Source organism: Pseudochaenichthys georgianus, chromosome 3 (genome assembly GCF_902827115.2).
Source record: "Pseudochaenichthys georgianus chromosome 3, fPseGeo1.2, whole genome shotgun sequence".
Lineage (NCBI taxonomy): Eukaryota > Metazoa > Chordata > Actinopteri > Perciformes > Channichthyidae > Pseudochaenichthys > Pseudochaenichthys georgianus.
The window spans coordinates 22,278,361-22,295,915 of record NC_047505.1 but is presented as its reverse complement, the minus strand read 5'-3'; the positions used below and the strand labels follow the sequence as shown (position 1 = coordinate 22,295,915).

The window sequence follows — 17,555 nt, the reverse complement described above, 5'->3', positions numbered from 1 at the left end:
CGGTGCATGGATATCGCTGACCCGCATGGCGGATGCCAGGGCCAGTAACAGCACTGTCTTGAGTGACAGATGTTTCATGTCAGCTCCTTCCAGGGGTTCAAATGGGGTCATTTTGAGCTCATTTAAAACCACTGCCAGGTCCCATAAGGGCACCAGCGACCTGGAGACAGGGAGGAGCCTGCGAGTTCCCTTCATAAAACGGCAAACCAAAGGATGTTGGCTAGCCGTCTTACCCTCAAAGCAACCTGATCTCACCAGAATGCGTGACTCCACCACGACTTCTTAACACCACAATGCGTGGTGGAGTCACGAACTTTGTTACATTTACGTGTCTGCACCACGCAAACAACCCCAATGTAAAGTGAATGAGGCTCCTTTGTCGTGGTGCACACACACGTTTTTTTTAATCTACTTTATAGCTTGTAGTAACTCACGGGAGGCTTCTTTTATTTTATTTGTATTCATAATAATTAAAAAAAATCGTCAGAATGTAAAAATTACATTAGTTACGAATTTGTGTTCTCAAAGAACAGTGCATTGTGTGTAATGCAACTGTGATTTTTATTAAATTAGTTAGTTTTTAAGGAAGGCCAGAGCTTCAGCTGTGTCAAATAGATTGTTCCCTTTAGTTAACGTTATTTAAAAGATAATGATCATGTCCCCTGTATTGTATTACGAGCGTCCATTCCCATTGGATAACGGAGAATTGTACACCCGGAAGTAAGAATTATCCTTACTGTCGATTGATTTTACAGTGATATCTGCACTACTCATCGACTAAAAAACACAAAATTGTCCTTGTTAATTACACAACATTGATTGGTTTGAATTGTGTACAATGCTTTTGTATTTTCCCCCTTCAATTCGGAGAAACAAAGATTTTTTTCGGAGTTTTTGGATGGCAGAAGACACTACACTACCCAGAATCCTCAGCTATCGTTTGGGACTACACCATGTGCTTCGCTTGACAAACCCCGTGATCAGTCCTCAAGCTCTTTGATTGGTTGACCTCCAACTGCATTCCATATAAAAAAGGTTTCGTAAAAGAGAAAATCATACTTTATTCAGCAGTGCTTGCTTTACTCTTTGAAAGTCATCACATGAATGCATTGTAATAAATGGTTTGGCTGCATTAAATATTACACATCTGTCATAGTTCTTTATTTATCTCCAGAGATCGGGCATCAGAAATAGACCGGAAACTATTCTTTTACTGTTCTGTTTTAATTTCACAATAAATTAGTAGTCATATTTTGTTTTGATATTATTGTTTTTTATTAACTACTAGACCGCTGGGTCATGTTAAGACCATCTTTTCTGTGTTGCTGTGGGGTTTTTCCATCGCTTTTGTGTTACAAATATCAAAACAATAACAAAATAATATTCGTCGTAAACTAAACCAGAAACAGCAGTATATCTTATTTTGTTAACACTGTAAACTTGACAGCTTTTTAACCCAAACCACCTACTGGTTAAAGCACGTTATTACACGTTTAGAGTAATTGCAATGCAGGAAGATTGTGTTGCTTTTTAACGACTGTTTAAAATGCCTTTTTCTTAATGTCTTTCATTTTTGTAAAGCACTTTTGAATGTGTTATATTTTATGAAAACATTTAAATATTAAGAGTACATACAAAATAGTGGGAAAGTAGAAGGTCAATGATATAAATATAGAATAGAAAATATCAAGAAGATACTCAAATGATATCTAGAATAAAACAGTTTAGTGCCTGATAGGAGGATGTGCTAACTAATAAGGCATTATTTAAACATTAAAGAATACTTTAGGTTAAGGTCTTCATTTAAATAGGAAAAACACTTTGGGGGTATCTAAATATTAAGCCTGACAAAGTCTAAATTGCATGGTTTGTTTTGGAACATGACAATCAACTTTCCTGCAATGTTAACTATGTTGAAGCACTTATTTTAACTGATATTAGACACATTAATTATAATCTTATGTATGTAGATAGTATAAGAAATGTGCAGAATACAACAGTGTAATGGTGGAAGTATACACACATATTGATAGATGTCTTGTAATGCACTGTTGAGGAACCTGTGACTCAAGTTTTTCATTCATTACATAACTACACTGTTGTGTATATGTTATGTCAATAAACCTTAGAAAATCTTGAAATCTTGAAAGGGATGTGCAAAATAGCAATTATACACAATCTTTAATTAACTATTAGAGAATAACGAGTAATGAATATGCTTTAAACGGATCTGCAGATAAATATTTAGTCTTCTCAAGCACCAACTATCAAATATCTTGCCTGATTGTTGGCACTTGACAATCACCTTCACTGAATTTCACTCAGGTGTAACTAAAGTCTGATTTAAGGGCTGTTTATATTTCACATCATTAATCCAAATCTGTAAAGTAACTAACATAAATGTAGTGGAGTAAAAATACCAGGTTAACCTTAAAGAAAGCCCTCAGGATTATAAAAGACCCCCATCACCCCAGCCACAAACTGTTCTGTCTGCTGCCGTCTGGCAGGCGGTACTGCAGCATCCGGACTAAAACCACCAGACACAGAGACAGCTTCATCCCACAGGCTATACGATTATTAAACACCTGAACTTAGAAACAACATCCATAACATTCATCTGGCTGCTACTTAGAAATTATTTATCTAATATATCATATTCCAATCACTTGTAGACTCTTATTGCACTATTTCACTATTTTTTCTGTGTAGGCCTATCTGTTTTATTGCGTAGCACTGTTGGAGGAGCCTGTGACCTAAGGGGGGGGGGGGGGTAGGACACGTTCGATTCCTGTTTTGAATAGTGTGCCGTCGATGGGTTTCATTCCATTTCAAAGTCCTTTTTGACGCTCTGTGTAAACTTTGCGCATCCAATCACAGAGGTTGAGGACTGATCACGGGTTTGTCAAGCTAAGCACATGGTGTAGTCCCAAACGATAGCTGAGGATTCTGGGTAGTGTAGTGTCTTCGGCCATCCTAAAACTCCGAAAAAACATTTGTTTCTCCGAATCGAAGGGGAAAAATACAAAAGCATTGCACACAATTCAAACCAATCAATGTTGTGTAATTAACAAGGATAATCTGGTGTTTTTTAGTCGATGAGTAGTGCAGATATCACTGTATAATCAATCGACAGTAAGGAGAATTATTACTTCCGGGTGTACAATTCTCCGTTATCCAATGGGAATGGACGCTCGTAATACAATACAGGGGACATGATCATTATCTTTTAAATGACGTTAACTAAAGGGAACAATCTATTTGACACAGCTGAAGCTCTGGCCTTCCTTAAAAACTAACTAATTTAATAAAAATCACAGTTGCATTACACACAATGCCCTGTTTTTTGAGAACACAAATTCGTAACTAATGTAATTTTTACATTCTGACGAATTTTTTTTAATTATTATGAATACAAATAAAATAAAAGAAGCCTCCCGTGAGTTACTACAAGATATAAAGTAGATTTAAAAAAACGTTTTATAGAATAAAAGCTCACTGCGGGATGTTGTAGAAATGCGTGTGTGCACCACGACAAAGGAGCCTCATTCACTTTACATTGGGGTTGTTTGCGTGGTGCCGACACGTAAATGTAACAAAGTTCGTGACTCCACCACGCATTGTGGTGTTAAGAAGTCGTGGTGGAGTCACGCATTCTGGTGAGATCAGGTTGCCTCAAAGCCCACATGGCATGCAGCAATAGCAGCCAGGTACACCTTGATCGTGGAGAAAGCTCTGTGTTTTTCGATCAAGTCCTGTAGAAATGATAAAATCACCCCGACAGGACATTGAAAAGAGATGTGTCCTTCTTGAAGGCACCACTCCTCAAACACCCTCCACTTACAGTTGTAAAGAGACCTGGTGGAGGAAGCTCTCGCACTCTGAATAGTGTTTATCACCTTCTGAGGGAGTCCCACTGTATTCAGATTGTACCACTCACCAACACACTCTCACTCCCTAAGCGTCCAATAGCGACGTTTGGTCAGTGTCCGTGGCGTCCAATTGTGGCGTCATAAAGGGACGCAAATAGCTTTCAACTGATTGCAATGTATTCCCATCTGCGTCGGGATTTGACGCTCATGGAAGCACGGCATTCGTTTATGCCGCTGCCCTTAAAGGCAATGTGAGCGTCCATTCCCATTGGATAACGGAGAATTGTACACCCGGAAGTAAGTATTCCTCTTACTGTCGATTCATTTTACAGTGATATCTGCACTACTCATCGACTAAAAAACACCAGATTATCCTTGTTAATTACACAACATTGATTGGTTTAAATTGTGTGCAATGCTTTTGTATTTTTCCCCTTCAATTCGGAAAAACAAATCTTTTTTCTGAGTAAAGGATGGCAGAAGACACTACACTACCCAGAATCCCCAGCTATTGTTTGGACTACACCATGTGCTCTGTTTGACAAACCCCGTTTTGTTCACCATTCATTCCATGGCTGGCGTCTATGTCACATGATCTTCAAATTTCTCCCTGCAGAAAAAGAAAACATGGCCGAAATTCGTTTTATTCTCGTGGAAAATGCCTATTTTAAAGTTAGTTTGGCCATTAAAATGCATTTTGATGTCATTTGATGCGAGAAATATGAGTTGTTATTTCAGATTATGTGTGCAGTGGATGTACATGATCTTTAGTTTGCTAGTTATTACGAAGATTACTTCAGGAAATCGCGACGTTTTCATTGTTACCAAGGTGGTTGCTAGGGACGCTGTTATCGATATTATTTCTGTTATGTTGTGTAACTGTTTAATGGTGTTATCTTTATTGCTACCCCCTTCCCCGTCAATGTATAGTGTTGGTCCACAGCCTAAACATATTAGTTTAACAAAATCCGCATCAAAAGATAGCCTACGTTATTTTCCCCCTGTGCAATTCCAGTCTCACATCTCACAGCAGATCGTCATTAACAAATACCGGAAACAGACCGAAAACATTTAAAAAAAAAAATAATAATACTTTATTCCGAGTGTGCTTGCTTTTCTCTTTGAAAGTCATCACATAACGGCATTGTAATACACGGTTCGGCTGCATTACATATTACATATCTGCCGTAGTTCTGTATTTATAGAGCCCTAATGAGAAGACAAACATGAGGAACTGAAAACGTGACGTGGATCATAAATATATCAGCCATTAAACAACATCTTACATTTATTTTCACACAATACGTCTCCTTGCAATATCAACACTAATTCGGCTCACTTTTATATTAGATCCAATTGGTAGATAGGCTGTATTTACACCATAACGGTGCACAGCTGATATAAAGGGACACCTGGTGGTTAAAGCATGTTATTGAATTTAATTATTTTTATTATTAGATATTAATACGATCCCTATAAAGTATATTCATTACTCGTTATTCTCTACTAATAGTTAATTAAAGACTGTATATAATGACTATTTTGCACATCCCTTTCAAGATTTCCAGATTTTCTAAGGTTTATTGACATATCATATAGGCCTAACTGTGGTGTAGTGCACTGAATGAAAAACTTGGGTTGCAGGTTCCTCAATAGTGCATTACAAGACATATATCAATATTTGTGCATACCTCCAGCAATGTTAACTATGTTGAAGCACTTATTTTAACTGATATTATACATAATGTATTACACTCTTATAAGATGTATGTAGATATTTCATCTCCGGCCTTGTCAGGTATTGAACAATCAATAAATAAAGAACACAGAATTGTTGAATATAAAACACAGAATTTGTGTGATTATACTAAATGATTTTCAAATAAACACAACTGCATATTTAACTGTTACACATGCTGATGTAACGCAAATGTTCCAACTTGGGATCAATAAAGTATATCTTATCTTAAGCTGATCGATGGCTACTGCCATATTTGCAAAATGTGCCTCTGAACCTTGACAAGTGCATGTTTCAGGCTTATCAATTAATGTAATGTAATGTTATCACAGGGGTCACACACACATAAGACCAGCTGTTAAATAAAGCTCTTCTGACCTTAGCTGGCATGTGGGTATATATATTAATGCTGCCCATAATGGGCACAAGCAATTTTCACCCATTTATTAATTATATGTTTTAAATGTGAGTGTTTCCTGTCCCCTAAACCTCCAGGGATGTACACAGTTTAATACTGGCAACTTCTTATTATGGGAAATACGAAAACGTCTTTTAAAACTACAACTCCCAGTAGAGACGTGCCATAGAGAACATGTTGCGAAACAGAATAGCCAGCATGTGTAGTTCTGGGGACGGGGTGGGGGAGGGGGGACGCGGTGGACCCGTTCAAATCCAGTTTTGGACAGTCTGCCGTGGTTCCATCCCATTTCAAGTGCTGTTCGAGGCTCGGTAACCCTCGAAGCACACTCTCCAATCACAGAGCTTGAGGACTATCACGGGGTTTGTCAAACAGAGCACATGGTGTAGTCCAAACGATAGCTGGGGATTCTGGGTAGTGTAGTGTCTTCTGCCATCCTTTACTCCTGGGAATGGACGCTCACATTACCTTTAAGGGCAGCCGACACAAACGAATGCCGTGCTTCCATGAGCGTCAAATCCCGACGCAGATGGGAATACATTGCAATCAGTTGAAAGCTATTTGCGTCCCTTTATGACGCTGAAGGAGCCTAGGAGCGTCACAATTGGACGCCACGGACACTGACCAAACGTCGCTATTGGACGCTTAGGGAGTGAGAGTGTGTTGCACTCACGGGTCAGGCCCATAGTGCCCCGCACTCTGGGCGTGGGTAAAGGATCGCCCCCCCCCCGCCTGAGAAAATCTGTCCCTGCGTGGTGGGGGCTGCCATGGCTGCCCGCACAACAGCTGATATATCTCCGCCAGCCCGTACATTACGGGCTAGGGCGGAAACATCAGAGTAAGTGTGTGGCGTTGCTCCTTCACTCTGGCCAGAGTTGGGGGTAACAGAGCCAGGGGTGGGAACACGCACAGAGGACCCGGAGGTCAATCGTGTACGAGTGTGTCCCCGCCTAACAGTGCGTTTAAATCGTGCATTAAAGAGAACAGCTGTCATTGAGCATTTTCTCCTTTTGCGAACAGACTTAACGCGGCTCCGCCGTAACGCACCCACAGCGGACTCCCGATCCTTGGATGAGGAGTCCAGTCTGCATAGAGTGGTGTACCTCTGGACAGTAGTTCTGTCCAGAGGTGCATAACTCCCGGTACCTGTGTCGCTCTCAGAGAGAGGAGACGTCTGCCGCTCCAAGGGATCAGTTTGTGTGCCAGTGTGTGTGACTGGAGACAACGCAACCTCCCCTGGCGGTTCATACACGATATTGTGTTGTCTGTCCTCATGAGGACATGGTGTCCTCTGAGAGAAGGCAGGAAGCGTTTTAGGGTAACTACCCGGAGCTAAAAGCTCCGGGTAGTTTACGTGTGCCCGCTGGAGGTCTCTGCTCTAGGGACCTCTCACCGGAGAGAACGGTGAGAGGTGGAGAACTGAGAGAACCTCTCTCTCCAGAATATGGGTTGACTCACTCTGGGTTTGTGAAAACAGATAAAGTATAACTATGAGGGGCCGTGTAGGCCACAATTCAAACTCACCTCGCACACACACTACTGGAAACATCTGGCCTTGCACACACACTACTGAAATACTCTCACGTTCACTACTGAACACCTCACACACACACACTACTGAACACATCTGGCCTTGCACAAACACTACTGAAATACTCTCACATTCACTACTGAACACCTCACACACACACTACTGAAAATTAAGCCTCACACACACACTATTGAAATCCTCTCACATTCACTACTGAACACCTCACACACACACACACTACTGAAAATTAAGCCACACACACTACTGAAAACATCTGGCCTTGCACACACACTACTGAAATCCTCTCACATTCACTACTGAACACCTCACACACACACTACTGAAAATTAAGCCTCACACACACACTACTGAAATCCTCTCACATTCACTACTGAACACCTCACTCACACACTACTGAAAACATCTGGCCTTGCACACACACTACTGAAATCCTCTCACATTCACTACTGAACACCTCACACACACACTCCTGAAAACATCTGGCCTTGCACACACACTACTGAAATCCTCTCACATTCACTACTGAACACCTCACACACACACTACTGAACATTAAGCCTCACACACACACTACTGAAATCCTCTCACGTTCACTACTGAACACCTCACACACACAATACTGAAAATTAACCTCACACACACACTCCTGAAAAACATTTTACTGAAAGGTTCTCAGTAGGGAATGTGCATGTGTTTCACTTATGTGTGTGTGAGGGGATTCTTGCAGTAACGGAAGTCATTCTAATGTAACGGAAGTCAGTGGTCTCTTTGCTAGCCCCGTTAGCTTCATTAGCTCCAGGCTGCTACTCCGACGCGTTTGTTGTGTTGATGCCTGGTGGAGTATTCTCCATTGAAATATCGCACTTATCTTATGGCTCTGCGGTTCAAACAGACCGTCCATGAATGCAGTTTATTCGGTAAGTGAAATTCAAGCACTTTATTTCTTACTTGTCTTTTATTTAGCTAACAAGCGAGACGAAGCTACATCTGTGCTAACGATGCTATCCGTAGCATACAAGTTAAAACATAATAGAGAAGTGTAAAACATTAAGAAGGATTATACTGTAAAACATAAGGCTTCTCGGTGAGGTTGGTAAAATAAGGTCATGCTTGTACATTAGTTAGTTTGCTAGTTAGGTAACTGTATGCATTGTTATTGTTAATTTAAAATAGCTATGCTTGACGATGCAGACAGCTAGCGTCACATTAGTGTTGAAGAGCAGAGTACTGTATGAGATTAACCTCACTATAAGATCTGTGTATCTGAAATATATGAATCTCACATTTCCAGAAATAACTTTAACGTAGATATTGCAATATGGTTTGTTGAGCTGGAGTTGATTATTGAAGCTTACTTGTTAACGTTCATCATATTAAACGAACGAACCCAAACGTTGTTGTTTTTATTAATATTATTACCAATACTTACTTAGCATTTTATTACCATTACACTGGAGAAACCGACTTTTATTGTGGCAGCAGAACATGAACATGTAACTTAATGCCTGCATTTGAGGACGAAAAATAGCTCAGTCAATGCTTTAGGGACAAGGAAATGATTTGTTTAAATATTAGATATGACGTTATGTGTGCTTCTGTGACAATGAAGCTTATTCATTGCATTACATTTGTTGAAGATGTTTGTCTTTTACCCTTACGTGTGTGTTACAAATGATTGTGAATATGGCATAGGACAAATATTTAAATTGACTGTCTCATGAAAAACGATTCTAAAATAAAAAGTACCACAACTATACAATAATACACAATCCAACTGATACGTTGATACAGTAAGGGCTTTGATATCCAGCACTTTCTTTAAGGATAACAAAAATATTATCACATGACATTTGCATGTAAAAAAGTCTGTGACCAACACATTGTTACTTTACATATATATATGCCTATATATATGTTTATATATATATATATATATATGTATATGTTTGTTTAAAGTTTCCAGGTGATGCAGACAGACCAGAGGATGCTGACCACGAGAGACAGACCTATTCCTAACATTAGTGAACTTCAGCATGGACTCAAAGGTACAAAGAATCGAGAAACGTTCTGGTTTAAATAGATAAAGTAACAACTATAATCAGCTTTCACATTTCAATGTATTTAAGGCAATTATTATTTTACATTGTGAGAATTGCTACCATTTGTCTCTACATATTGTCTGTAAAAGACGTGGTAAAAGTGGTTCTTGCAGTGAGACAACCGAGCAGTTGAATATTATTTAATAAGATATTTTAATGTTGATTAACTGCAGACTGTTCATTCATAATCTGATTATCTTTGTAGTACAAAGTGATGAATTAAAAAAACACATTAACATTTAAAAAATACATTATTTCTACAGCCGCTAAATAAACAAACGTTTCATAAATAACACACTTGCTCTGCAATAATGTCATATGTTTCTTGTCATTTCTGTTAGGAAAGGACATACCTGAAGGACACAACTGCCTCACCGTTTTCTCAGAGGGGCAAGAAGAAAATGAAAAGCTGATTTCAGATTAAATACCCCCACGTTTTACCAAGCTGGGGCTCCCGGCTGGACCTCACCATGGTTTCACCCGCGGAAGATGTCCTAGAGTTAGACTACATGGAGGACGAAGAGGATACCTCTGAGTTCCTCCTGTCTGACTCGGATGAACAGTCCTCTGCCCAAGCTGCCTCGAACTCTGCTCGGTTTAAAACACCGAAGACGCAGAGGTCGCAGCCCACCCCGAGTACAGGACATTCACTAAGAAACTACACTTTTATTGTGAACACAAAGTCAAACAGGACCATCATTTGTTTGACAGCTGAGCCCAGTATGGGCTCATCCCAGAGAAAGACCTCTCCACCTTCTCCAGCCAAACCCACAGACAGGACATCCGTCATACTGAGGTTTCTCCCAAAGTCTATGCACGCTGTCTCAATTGATCCACACTGTGAATATGAGGGGGAAATGTGTCATAAATGCTTTAGACAATAATAAATATGAAGTTAACTGTAAGGAATGGCTCATTCTTTTTTAAATAGACAAAACTATTACTGTATTTCAATATCTCATGTCTGAAAGTTTAATTTAAAAGAAGAAGAGGCCCCAAAAATAAAGATTGGTATATCAATAAATGTAGTTGATTTTGTCTTTTTAATTGTTTAAAGTAGATATAACTGGTACTTAAGAGTTTGAATACAGTCTGGTTGTGGAGGAGGCACACAGGTAAGAGCATATAGCTACCATCATATGTAACTAAGCTTGACTTGAATTTATTAAAAGTATAATTAAGTAACAGCAACAAATCAATAACAAATCGTGCAAAAATGTGAATCTTTGCTGGGTCCACTGTTGAATTTATCACATATTGTATGTTTTAGAAACCTTAAGGCATTTATAGATTTGTATGCAAGTAATATCCCAAAACTCAATAAATAGGCTACCGTAGATTATTATTGAAAGTTATGCTGAATAGTTTCATGTTCACTTACCTTAAGCAACGTAAAACGTGCAGACCGGGGGGAATACAAATACTTGTATTTCTCTTTTTTGGTTTGCAAGGGTGTCACCTTCCGCGGAGCCCATTTTCTGTAGTATTATCCTAACAGATAAAAGTGACAATATCAGCTTGCATTCATCCGACACAGGGTATTGTCTAATTGCTGGTTGTCTTGTGTTTTTATGGGATTTGGATAACGGATTTATTCTATAAAATATTTTTGAATGGTTTTCACTTAATACTGTTATAAAGCCGGCTGCAGACAGCCGGGCTGTAGTAAATAGTGCAGCAGATCTACACAGCTAGCTCGCTAGTTAGCATTATTAACGTCAGCTATTTATGTACATTTTCAAGTTCTGCTTGAAAGCAAGTTCCTGCAAACTGTTCAAACAAACGCTTCAACTTGGACCATTTATAATCTGTATGTTTGAATATGGATCTTAAATCGGCGTGACGTTGAAGCAGCTGCAGTTCCTTTAAGCATAACGTTAGCATTTTGCTTCTGGCAACTAGATTTATGATTTGAAAATTATAAAAGTAGGGTAGACATGTGGATATTATCCGGCTGAACAAAACGTGACCCGTCTCTTAAATGTGTCTCAACCACAGACCTTATTTCCAGCTAGTTTCAAACGATATTGCAATATCTACGTCAACGTTATTTCTGGAACCAACTGGAAATGTGAGATTCATATTTTTCAGATACACAGATCTTATAGTGAGGTTAATCTCATACAGTACTCTGCTCTTCAACACTAATGTGACGCTAGCTGTCTGCATCGTCGAGCATAGCTATTTTAAATTAACAATAACAATGCATACAGTTACCTAACTAGCAAACTAACTAATGTACAAACATGACCTTATTTTACCAACCTCATCGAGAAGCCTTATGTTTTAAAGTATAATCCTTCTTAATGTTTTACACGTCTCTATTATGTTTTAACTTGTATGCTACGGATAGCATCGTTAGCACAGATGTAGCTTCGTCTCGCTTGTTTGCTGAATAAAAAGACAAGTAAGAAATAAAGTGCTTGAATTTCACTTACCGAATAAACTGCATTCATGGACGGTCTGTTTGAACCGCAGAGCCATACGATAAGTGCGATATTTCAATGAAGAATACTCCACCAGGCATCAACACAACAAACACTTCGGAGTAGCAGCCTGGAGCTAATGAAGCTAACGGGGCTAGCAAAGAGACCACTGACTTCCGTTACATTAGAATGACTTCCGTTACAGCAAGAATCCCCTCACACACACATAGGTGAAACACATGCACATTCCCTACTGAGAACCTTTCAGTAAAATGTTTTTCAGGAGTGTGTGTGGGAGGTTAATTTTCAGTGTTGTGTGTGTGAGGTGTTCAGTAGTGAATGTGAGAGGATTTCAGTAGTGTGTGTGCAAGGCCAGATGTTTTCAGGAGTTTGTGTGTGAGGTGTTCAGTAGTGAATGTGAGAGGATTTCAGTAGTGTGTGTGCAAGGCCAGATGTTTTCAGTAGTGTGTGTGTGAGGTGTTCAGTAGTGAATGTGAGAGGATTTCAGTAGTGTGTGTGTGAGGCTTAATTTTCAGTAGTGTGTGTGTGAGGTGTTCAGTAGTGAATGTGAGAGGATTTCAGTAGTGTGTGTGCAAGGCCAGATGTTTTCAGTAGTGTGTGCGTGAGGTGAGTTTGAATGTTGGCCTACACGGCCCTTCATATATAACTGTTTTGAGAAGCCCAGGCAGATGTCGTGAGTATCTCCTGCTGTATGCTCCTTAGAGCCAGCTGAGATGTCACGCTTACGGCTCCGGTCGGCACTGCGCATGCGCGTGACGGAGGTGCCCTTTCAGCTCCAGCCGGGACTGCGCATGCGTGTGACGGTGGTGCCTTCACAGCTCCAGTCGGCACTGCGCCTGCGCGTGCCGGTGGTGCCCTTACAGCTCTAGCCGGCACTGCGCATGCGCGAGACGGTGGAGCCTTCACGACCCCAGCCGGCACTGCGCATGTGCGTGGCGGTGGTGCCCTTAAAGCCCCAGCCGGGACTGCTCATGCGCGTGGCGGTGGCTTCACGGACCCGTCAATAATCCGCCTCTTGAGAGATGCCGTAGCTGCTCTCAAAAGGGGAAGAATTGGCGTGCTGTCCTTTACAGCTCTAGCCGGCACTGTGCATGCGCGTGACGGTGAAGCCTTCACGACCCCAGCCGGCACTGCGCATGCGCGTGACGGTAGTGCCCTTAAAGCCCCAACCGGCACTGCGCATGCGCGTGGCGCCTTCACAGACCCGTTTATTATCCGCCTTTTGAGAGAGGTCGTAGCTGCTCTCAGAAGGGGATTTATAGTTAACGGACTGTTTATTGTTTTTCTTTTCATTTTTTTGAGCTGCGCCCTTGGCTGAAGCCTGGATGCGTCAGCGGAAAATGGTTTATTTAAACAACAAAGATGTGACATGTGTTTTATGCGGACTTGAGGATGACGTTGAGGCATCTCTCGAGGCAGCGGGGACACGTTTAGAGCCGGGGAAAGAACTTCCAGCTCTGTCACAGAGGGGAGAAGGAGGGGCTGTCAGGCCGCTCGCTTCTTCTTCCTCGACTGCTGGCCGAAATTCTGGGTTGGCTGAGCCTGAGCTGCAGCCGGAACCGGAGATTTTCTCGGCCAACTTGCCCTCGTCTCCAGCCTGGGCTGGGGACTCGGGATGGGCTGCGACCTCTGCGTCTTCGGTGTTTTAAACCGAGCAGAGTTCGAGGCAGCTTGGGTGTCGTGAGTCTCTCCTGCTGTATGCTCCTTAGAGCCAGCTGAGATGTCACGCTTACGGCTCCAGCTGGCACTGCGCATGCGTGTGACGGTGGTGCCTTTACTGCTCCAGCCGGCACTGCGCGTGCGCGTGGCGGTGGTGCCTTCACAGAACCGTCAATAATCTGCTTTTTGAGAGATGCCGTAGCTGCTCTCAAAAGGGGAGAAAATTGGCGGGCTGCTTATTGGTTTTATTGATTTTCTTTTCATTTTTTTTGAGCTGCGCCCTCGGCCTGAAGCCTGGATGCGTCAGCGGCAAATGTTTTATGACAGAGGAATCAATCAACGTGTGACATGTGTTTGTGCGGACTTGAGGATGGTGTTTAGGCATCTCTCGAGGCGGTGGGAACACATTCACGGAGGGGAGAAGGAGGGGCTGTCACGCCGCTCGCTTCTTCTTCCTCGACTGCTGGCCGAAATTCTGGGTTGGCTGAGCCTGAGCTGCAGCCGGAACCGGAGATTTTCTCGGCCAACTTGCCCTCGTCTCCAGCCTGGGCTGGGGACTCGGGATGGGCTGCGACCTCTGCGTCTTCGGTGTTTTAAACCGAGCAGAGTTCGAGGCAGCTTGGGCAGAGGACTGTTCATCCGAGTCAGACAGGAGGAACTCAGAGGTATCCTCTTCATCCTCCATGTAGTCTAACTCTAGGACATCTTCCGCGGGTGAAACCATGGTGAGGTCCAGCCGGGAGCCCCAGCTTTGTAAAACGTGGGGCCCCGTTCCCGCGTCTCTTGCCGCCACCGGGTCTCGGCCTGATATGGCGCGGGATTCCGGTTCTGCGGCAGCCGCTGTCGATGAGCCCCAGACCGACCCAGTGAGGGGCTCCATCTCTGCGGCGGACGCCCACGTGTCTTGATTGCCAGCCGGCATACCAGTGGACATGAGGGAGTCCCGTCCCGACAGGCTAGCTTGTTGTACTAACCTTCGGCGGAGGCTCTTCATAGTGAAGCGGGCACAATGCCCGCACGAGCCGGGGTTGTCGATGGCCTCCTGGGCGTGTTCCAGCCCGAGGCAGGATGAACAGATCTGGTGTGAGTCTGTGCCTGACACTTTCAACCCGCAGCCGCAGAGCCGAGCCTCCGAGTTCCTGACTCCTCTGGTGTGAGGGAGAGAGGCGTCCATCTCGTTCGCCGCGAGGCGTGGAGAGGGTCCGCTCATGACAGGTACGTCGAGAAAAAGGGTGTTACCAATCTGTCTTTAATCCGGAGAAAAAAGGACAGTATGGGTATTTTTCCTCAAAGAATATTACCTGGTGTGCAATATTCTTTTAATCCTTTTCTCCTCCGTGAGAAGAGAAAAGAAAAAACGTCCTCGCTACCGTGGTGTCGGCAGTGAAGGAAAAAACACAAGCTGGCAACGGGTGTGTTGCTAGCTTGAGAATCAAAACCTTACCTTAATTCCAGAGGAAGAACGGCGAGGTTGATTATAATACTAACTGGTGTGTTAAAACTATACTCTTCTGCGAGGCAGAATAGGGTAGCCGGCTAACGCCCGTCGACCTAAATTAGCTTTTGGTTCAGTCTGTGGACTGTTAAGCTAGCCCGGCTACCATTAGAGATGTGCTCTGAAGCGAGAAGAGGTGTTTGAATTAAGCAATCTTAAGCACTTTAAGCACTTTCTGCTTGAGTTAATCTCCGTCAGAAAATAGTTCCCTTGGTAACGCTAGCCGATCAATCGAACACTCCTGCTTCCCCGCTTACAGTTATTGATATAATTATAGTAAATAATATATTATTAACCAATTTATTGAAAACAATTTATTGACAACAATTCTTGAATTAGGCTATTTATTTATTTGTTTACATATTTAACATTTTGGCTTCAGAATGAAGGTGGATGTTCATGCTGCCATTAAAAGTGCAATTTTTGAAACAGCTCTCCATGAACTCCATGCCAGACTTTTTTGCAGGTGGTGCTGTGGTGTTCACGGGTAGGTTATCGGAAGAGCTTTCCTCCAGTGGCCGTTTCATGGCGTGTCCCGGACCGGCAAAAAGCGCGTTGCTCCACATATTTCTGTTGTCCAGAGATGGAGCCCAGTAGCTGCGAAGCGATGACTCATTGTTATGCCCGCTAACGGACATGGTTTCTCTGGCCTCCAACCCTGCCTCCGCCAGCCGCTGTATGCAGGTGCTTCTGACGCAATGGTTTGTGTAACGCGTAGCAGTGCCAGCCTCTTCACTAATGCGGGTCATCATGGACCCCAGGCTGTTAACCCCCAAGGGCTCCATGCTATACCACACCGCATCCCCAGGCTTCACCGACTTCCTTGGATGGTGGTAGAAAGCCTTTGCTGATTCGGGCAGTGACTGCAGGCAGTTTGCTTTTCGGCCCAACGGTATACCGTTTTTCTCAGACGCGGAGGGATACTGACTTGTTGTGAAAAGGCACATTCTATTTGACCGTTGTTTGATCGTGGAATCAAACACGCCTATTGACCAATCAGAGAGCTTGCTCACACCTATGTGTTATAGAATGACGCATGCGTCGTGGCGCAGGCTACTTATAGGGGGTGATTTCCCCTGACGTTGACGTCAAGATCACCAGCCAATCAGGATTGGCGTAATGAGATTGATGCTTCTGTTTGCTCCGCGATGAGGCGCATCCATAGTGAGACATCGTGTTATGAATGAGAACAACCGATTATGACCGAGAAATTATATCATGAACGTTACGCTGCTTATTAAGCATTTTAAAACGTAGGTGGTAAGTTGCCAAAGTGCTTTGTTCTGAACGTTCGTCAGTATTATAATCAAAAAGAGAAATATGAACGTTACTTTTTACTGAAATGATCAAATAAAGTCAACATTTCACAGTGTTTACTGAGCTGTGTGGGGTTTGTTCAACTTTTAAAAGATGTTTGAATGGTGATGTACACAGTGATAGATGTTAAGGACTAACGTTTATAATAAATACATTTGTATTGATTTTAAGATCTTTTCATAGTTCATACAATCATACGTATTGGGATCATTTGTATTAATGTGGACCGGAGGGAGAGGGTGACGAGCATAAATTTCACTTTCCTTTTTTTATTTAAATTCCAACTTTGGTCATGAAGAATATGTTTCTCTGTTGTCCACGTTCATAAAGCAAAAAGCAACAGCATCAGAGCACGGTGCAGAGTCTCTAGATGAGTTTACAGTAGTCCCTCGTTCTTATTAAACATCCATCTTGTAGTCCGCTGTATAGAAAACTGTGGTTTCCATAGTTTCCACACAGCAGCAGACGCACATTCATGACATCCGCTGGCGCATCATAAACACGTCGGATAGTGAAAGTGCATTCGGATTCTCTAAAGTACCGCAGTCTCTTCTCCTAAGTCCTTTTGAATTCTCCTATCCACTATCCCTTAACCCCGTGACGTTTCACTCAGAGGTCAAGGAATAGGAGATAGGGTTAGAATTTAGGAGCTGATTTTTGGATTATCGTAACGCAACCCCGGTCTCAGCTAAAATCTACTCGTGTCACTCGGTTATTTTCAGAAACCACGTGATGGCCTGCTGATGACGACATTTACGCATGGTTTTCAAAGTAAGAGCATGATGGTTTGTTTAATGCGCTGTTTTTTTAATGAACAGCGGAACGTGAGATGCATTCTTTATCCACATCATGATCATGTTATAGTGATACAGTTAGTTTGTGTTAGTTTATTGGTTCAACTTTCTTCTTTGTGCTTTGTGTATTCAGTCCAGGGCTCTCGACTAACTCTTTCCCCATCCTC

The 17,555-nt window shown here is 42.4% G+C and overlaps 1 long non-coding RNA gene across 1 annotated transcript; it reads right to left on the bottom strand.

The window, feature by feature from the left end:
• Positions 1-10,489: 10,489 nt before the first annotated feature.
• LOC117462101 (uncharacterized) lies at positions 10,490-12,274 on the bottom strand. The gene is made up of 3 exons (XR_004553799.2): positions 12,115-12,274; positions 11,058-11,167; positions 10,490-10,514 (listed from the first exon to the last, which is right to left on the bottom strand). It is a non-coding gene; the product is annotated as an uncharacterized lncRNA (long non-coding RNA).
• Between the last annotated feature and the right edge of the window lie 5,281 nt (positions 12,275-17,555).